The 7,301-nt window shown below is 43.6% G+C and overlaps 1 protein-coding gene across 1 annotated transcript in view; it reads right to left on the bottom strand.

The window, feature by feature from the left end:
* The window catches only part of Krcc1 (lysine rich coiled-coil 1), a 16,840-nt gene extending 9,898 nt beyond the window's left edge, over positions 1-6,942 (bottom strand). Inside the window, exon 1 of the mRNA XM_005364765.3 lies at positions 6,799-6,942. The gene's annotated coding sequence lies outside the window, so the exon portion shown is untranslated. The remainder of the gene's footprint in view (positions 1-6,798) is intronic.
* Positions 6,943-7,301: the final 359 nt, after the last annotated feature.

The raw sequence follows: 7,301 nt of genomic DNA on the forward strand, positions 1-7,301 counted from the left end.
CCTGTCCTGGAACTAGCTCTTGTAGACCAGGCTGGTCTCGAACTCACAGAGATCTGCCTACCTCTGCCTCCCGAGTGCTGGGATTAAAGGCGTGCCCCACCACCGCCCAGCTTGAAGCCTCTATTTAAAAGGCTGTCAAAGGTAAGACTACTGTCTCTCAACTTTACTGTAGTGGAAACCACTGATGAGGTGGATACGGAAGAGGTGTGTGTATGGTGGGGGTAAGCTTCTGTTAGGAAGACCTGAGTTATCCAAATATGTCAGCACATTACTTCTTTTCCGGGTCAGTGTCTTCATCCATTGAAAGAACAGTAACATCTACCATGGAGGGTTCGTAAAAGGATTAAGTAAGATGGTGCAGATGAGGTTTATCTGCTGCTTTTAAAAGCTTCCAAAAGATTGTCTCTTTATTTCTAACCTATCTCAAATGGAAAATCTTTGCTTGTTCAAATAACAGCACCACTCCACAGATGTCTTTTTAAAAAAACCTGTCTGCATTCATTCCTGGTATCTACGGAGAAAATAATGGAAGGCAAAAACACTGGAGGAAGCAGTGTTTTCAATCTTCAGTTAGCAATATCATTTAATATATCATTTCAAATTTTAATTTCTCAACTGCTTACAAGGTTATAGTAAAGCTTTTTGCTCATGTCAGTTTTAACATGAAAACATTAAGCAAGCCTAATTTTTAATATGGTAATTTTCTTTCAAACCTTAAAAAATTACATTTGTTTATTGTGTGTGTCTGCATGTGTTGGGTGTACAGGCCAGAGCAGATGCATGAAAGACAGGGTATAACTAATTAGAGTTATAACTAATTAGAGTTGGTCCTTTCTCCTTCCACCAGACTTAAGAGGTGCAAATCTTTATCCACTGAGCCATCTCTCAGAACTCATGGCCTCAAATTTGAAATCCTCCTTGCTTCAGCTGTAATTACAGTGTGTGCTATCACACCTGGATGTAACATTCTCCTGTGGTTCAGGAAATATTACTCTAAATGCGAAGTCCCTGGAAACCAATGACTAGGCTCCATGGAAGCATTCTGGGGCACAATATTGAAATATGGACTGAGATTGAACCTGGGCACTTTTTGGTAGCAAATAATCTCAAGAAATGAAGTCAGTTTTATGAGTCACTGATTCTAACCTAGGTAAGCCTTCTATATACCTGTGTTCCAAATTTTTTTTATTCAATTATTGGTTAAAAAAAAACCCAACATGTTTATAGAGAGGGAGGCTTATTTTCCTTGTCATCATTCCCTAAACAATACAGTCTAACAACTATTTACATAACATTTACACTGCACTGGGTCACTGAGAGTTCCAAGTAATCTAGAGATGCCTCAAGTATAAAGGAGAATGTATAAAGGCTATATACAACTACACTAATTCAGATTTGAACATTTTTATATTTTGTTACAAGAGGTAGGGGTTGTGGAATCAATTCCCTGCAGATAATTAAATATGATGGTATACCACTAATGTTCTATGACAATAACAGGGAGGAACAACAAACCATCTTCACCTGTGGCAGGCAACCCCTACAGTTGGTATAAATGTGATCATATAAATTTCATCAAACCCCAAGACCACACAAACTCCTCAAAGCTAGTTATGTTGCATTCTAACTTTTAGGACTTGTGCTAACTATTCCTTCTTCATAATAAATCTTGCCTCACTTTATTTACATTGTCTACAGTTCAATCTAAAGCACCTAACAGTTGAAATTTAGTTTACAGACGCTTCCTAGTTTATGAGCAGGACTTTGCTACAGTTTGACAATACATCCCCCAAAGCCCATGATGAAAACTTTATCCCCAGTACAGTGTTAGATGAAGCCTAATGAGAAGTATTTAGGTCATGGGGTTATCACCTTAAGATGGGATTAAAGCCAGTTTTAAGACCTGGAAGTTGCAAGTTTGATTTTTTCCCCACACATATACTCCAGCCTTCCTCCATGAACGTGGCTTTCACCAGAGGCTGTTTGGTATATTAAAATAGAAATCATCATCCTCTAAAACTGAGAAATCTTTTTAAATAAAAGAGTGTAGTATTCGGTTTTATCGACATAAGACAGACTGAAGACAAATGCCAATTACTTAGCACCAAAATTGTACTTTATATGCAAGCATTTATTTTTGGTGTTTGAGACATAGTCTCATCATTTAGCCCTTGAGAACATGTAACTATTCAGGACAGGCTAGCCTTAAACTTGAGAACTTCCTATCATTGCCTCCTGAATATTAGGATTACGGGTTATATGCTAAAATGCCTGCCTTTTATGTAGCTACTTAAATTGGGAAAGTGGTGTTATGAAGAAATGTCTATGGTCTATTAAAAGAGAAATGTATAACTTCCGGTTTTTTGTTGCTCTTCTTTTTGTTTTTTGAAACAGCATTTCTCTCTGTAGCTTTAGAGCCTGTCCTGGAACTCACTCTGTAGTTCACTCTGGTCTCGAACTCAGAGATCCACCTGCTTCTGCCTCTCAAGTGCGTCCTGCTACCTGCATCTGAGAAAAGCCCTATTTGCTTATTTTTGCTGGGAGGAAACTCATCTTTAAAATAGCCTTTTAAGATGCCCTGGGCCAAAGATTACTAATAGTAAATATGGCCCATATCTAGGAGACATAGCACCCTGAAGAACACCATAAAACCTATATAATTTCCTAGGGTACATGGATATATTCTCAACTTACCATGAGAAATGACCCAGTGAATCTCACTTAGAAACTACCCATTATTTTGAGCTAGAGATAGAAGTTTGAAACATCTTTCACTTCCCAGATCTTACTTTATTTCATTTGGATTTCTAGATGAACTTATCATTGAATAATTACACATTCTTAGTTCTGTGTAATACTGCTGACTCACGGCAGTCTGATTTGGTTCAGTCTTAAATGTTAGTTATATTTTATTGAAAATAACTGGGAAAGCATACCTTGAAGGGGTTTGTTACATGTATCTGTACTATAGTTTTAACTTTTGCAAATGAAAAACTCTGTATTTATGCTGGTTATCAAACTAAGCCTGACTTCGGCACCAGTATGTAGATTTAAAAGGTTAGCTTTAAAATGTGTGCTCAAAGTCAGAAACATTTTAGAAAGAACTTCAATATACTGTCTTGCAATTATAGTTGTTTAAAATTATGTAGTTTAGCTACATTTGACTGTAAAGTCAGTAATGTAAAAAGGTTAAATGATGTAGTTTCCACAACTTCTCTTGACTCCAAATTAGTGCACACAAACTGACCATAATGATACTGACTCTTCTTGGGACAGGATCTCACTGTGTTCAGGTCAGCCCCAAACTCCTGAACTCATTAGTCTATTCATCAACTTCCTGCTAAAAAGTTTTACTAGTCCTATTTTGAAAGTAAGCATGGAACTGTAATGACTGGAAGTAGAATTCTTTTGTCATTTCTGGAGCGCCTTCCTACCATGGCCTTAAACACAGACACATACAGTATTCCAAGCATCACCTTACTTTTTTGTCTTCCAGAAAAGTGGAAATTTGAAGTTTGTTTTAATAACAGGGTCTCACAGTGCAGTCCAGCCCAGGCTTGGACTCCTGAGTCTCCAGCCTCAGTCTTTGAACACTGGAATTACAGGCATGCCCAGTTCAACTTTTTTAGGGGGTGGGAGGTGGACAGGACAATCTATGTAGACCACACGGGCTCAAAACTCAAGAAATCTGTTTGAACACCCCTGTCTCTCAACTGTTGGGATTAAAAGTGTGAAACATCATACCTGGCTTTAGCCTACCTTTTATAACTATCAAAAATAAAATATATTGAGTCCTAAACCAGGAGAGGTGGTACATTCCTATAATCTCAACACCAGCAAGGTGAGAGGACTGGGAAGGAGTTCCGAAGGCAGTTACCCTAACAGTAACTAGGCAACTTTTTAAATATTGTATCTTTGTTTTCTCAAATCTTACTGATTTTGATCTTAACTCAGAGATTTTTTTGAATGTCATCAAATGGCCATTAAGAGTCCTAACTTCCACGTCCTATGACTACTGTCCCAGCACACAGCCACACCATGGAATACAATTAAGACTGCTAAAAACGGGTCCAAAACTGTAAATCACAGGTCTTCAGAGTTTGGTTAGTGTAGGGTTCCTCAGCCTTAACAATACTGATGTTCTAGTAGAATAAAGGTTGTATATGTGGGGGCTGTCTCGTGTATTTTAGAATGTTTGTGGCATCTCTGTCCTATACCAAATAGATTACCTATAGCATTTGCTTACCATGTTCTTCTGTCCAGTGGCAACAAGCAACAATGTCTCTAGACATTGCCAAATGAATGAATGATGGGGAGCTTGGGACAGATACATTATTGGTTGAGAACCACTGGGCTAGTCCAATTAAAGTACCCCACTCAGATGACCTAATCCAAAACCATAAAGTACAGGACTTTTTCAGGGTCATATACTTGCAGAGAAACTAGCAATAAAACCTATTCTTGGTGAAGACTCCTATCTCACTAAGTCTCTCCCTCTCTTTTTTTTTAAACTACCTATAAATAGTACAGAGGTTACTGATAAACAGATTATCACTTAGTCTTTTGCACATATTAGAATCACTGAAAAGTAAAAGGAAAGTAGATGTGGAAACCAGTGGGAAAGTTGTTTTTCCATGAATAGTTGATTCTAAATCATCCTATGATCTGATCTTAGAGCTAAAAAAAACTACAGTGTTGACACCAATATGCCCAGACATATTGGTGACAGGCAGGCCATTTTAAAGGCAAAATAAATAAATAATTTGGGGCCAGGTGGTGGTGGCGCATGCCTTTAATCCCAGCACTCAGGAGACGGAGGTAGACAGACCTCTGAGAGTTCAAGGCCAGCCTGGTGTACAAAGTGAATTCCAGGACAGTCAGAGCTATGTACCAAGAAACACTGTCTCAAAAAACAAAAACAAAGAAAAAAATCTCAGGATATTCTAGACTGAGTGAAGATACTTACTTTATTCTAACAAATTTCCAGTAACATTGGTACTGAATAGAAGTGTTTATAAAAATGTTTCAATGATACTACTACTTTACTTCTGTGTCATTTTCCCAGAGTGAATTGTGTTTAAAAAAAAGGGGGGGGGGCATAAAGTACTGATAACAGCCAAAGAATGGTGTTGCATGCCTTTAATCCCAGCACTTGGGAAGGACAGACAGGTGGAGCTCTGTGAGTTTGAGGCCAGCATGGTCTACCCGGACAAGCACCAAAGCTACAGAGAAACCTTGTCTCAAAAAAAAAAAAAAAAGTTACTTGAGTGTTATGTTTAGAGATGTTCTAGAAAATATTATCTAAATTACCCTGCAATATTCTGGCTTCTGTTGTCTTTCATGTTGAAGACAAGGAACAATAGAAGGCAACACAGCAAGTACTAAAAATGTTTCTGGGTGTTTTACCGAAATCTTATGCATTGGGGGACCAAGTGCCACGATATAAAACTATTTCCAAAACTGCTTTAATAGTTCTTTCACAGGCGCAGGCTGTCTGGGATAGCCAACAGATTTCTGTATTTTGGTAAATGTGTTGGTGAGACTATCAAAACTCTCCAGACCTCTATCCATATAAAGCGACTTGACCACAATTTCCCATGGCCCCTAGTAGCTTACAAAGCTCTGGCTGTCAATTTCCCTGTTTATTTTAGCCCTCACCTAATGACAGGTGTCTGGACTGTGTTTGTGGTGCTCAGGGCCTCAGGTATGTTAGACAGGAGTTCTACCTTCTACCCATAGTAGAGATTACTCATTTAAAGTTATTTACTTTAAAATGCTTACAATTCGACCTCCCTACCCTTTCCTTCCCTGAGGTAGCGTCTCACTATGTAGCTTCGGCTGGCCAGGAACACTTAGGTTGCTCAGAATGGCCTTTGCCTCTTCCAGTGCCAGGGATTAAAGGCGTGCAGCACCACACCCAAAGGCTCTTTCCTGTCATTTTAAGCTTATTTCCCACAACTCAGCAGTGTCTCTTTCAAAGACTACAAAACTCACTTCTCTGAGGTGTAATTAGGAGGGCAGAGGCACCTTCCCAGTGTCTGTGGGAGGATAGGCTCCCGACTTCCCTAAGTCCCAGATGGCAGCAGTGACTAAGCCTTTGCAGTCAGTCTGCCTACTTCAGCTCGGCCTTCTCTCCTTACCCAGTTTCTTTTTAAAAGGCCCAAGTCAGCCCTGAGCAGTTGAGAACACAGCTCGGCTCCGCCACTGGGCATAGGTCTGGAGCCAAGCACTGGTTCTCGCCACCCTCACGCTGGTCCGCACACACTAAAGCTCCAACCGCGTCAGGGTACGTTGGTGCGTCTTTTTAAAGTCGTCCTCCGGGGTCTCGGAAGCCTAGAAAAGTTTCAGGGTGATCCCCTCCACCTCACCTCGCCACTTCCTGGAGCAAACGTTCAGCCAGGAAGCTCCCACGCTCCCTTCCGGAGGCCCCTACTTCCCTACCACCTGTCCCTAAGTGGGCTGCCGTGAAGTGTCTCTCCGCAGCCACCGACCCGAGGCTGCCCTCGGGGGCGGGGGTCGCCTGAAGACGGGGCGTCCTCACGGACCCCCACTGCCCTCGGCCGGGCCGCCTCTACCCCCGGCCCCCTCGGACCTCGGCTTGCTCGCCAGGCGGCGGAGTCGCTCGGCCATGGCGCGGCGGGTGCCGAGGGGTCCCGAGGAGAGAGGCGCTCCGAGGGCCGCCGGGCCGCGCCCGGGTCGTCGGCCATGTCGCAGGCGGGGCCCCCGCTCGGCCCTCACCGGGCCGCGGGAGTGGAGGGCTGAAGCTCGGGCCGCCCCCGCCGCCGGGCGGGAACTCACCTTCTCTGAGGCAGGGGCGAGCGTCTACAACTACTGTCCCCCTCCCCGCCAACAACGCCGGCCGGGGGTCAGAGGCTGCGGTGGAGGTGGCGGAGAGGCAGAAACGCCGCTGCCGCCGCCGCCGCCTCCGCCGCAGAGCAGGCGGGGTGGGGGGGAGGAGGCGGAGACCTAACTTCCTGAGGGGAAGTCGCCGCCACCACCCGCGGCTGACTGGACGACGCCGGCGCCATGGCGGCGGGCGCGAGGACGCGCGTGCGCAGCAGGGGGCCCCGCGCGCCGGCCACTTCTCAGCCCCGCCCTCCATGTCCGCCCCGCCCCTTCCCGCCATTTCGGACTAACCGGCTCTCGGTGTTCTTCCTTCTTGCCAAAGTGTGTCAGGAAGCGTTTGGGCCATCGGCAACGTACCTAAAAAGCGCACACAATCCCTGCTCGTGATACATTGCCAGCATAGCCCGTAAATTCCTTCTTCCCCTCTCAGGTTGTGCATGTATGTACACAGTACT

Source organism: Microtus ochrogaster (assembly GCF_000317375.1).
Source record: "Microtus ochrogaster isolate Prairie Vole_2 chromosome 14 unlocalized genomic scaffold, MicOch1.0 chr14_random_3, whole genome shotgun sequence".
In the NCBI taxonomy this organism is placed as follows: domain Eukaryota; kingdom Metazoa; phylum Chordata; class Mammalia; order Rodentia; family Cricetidae; genus Microtus; species Microtus ochrogaster.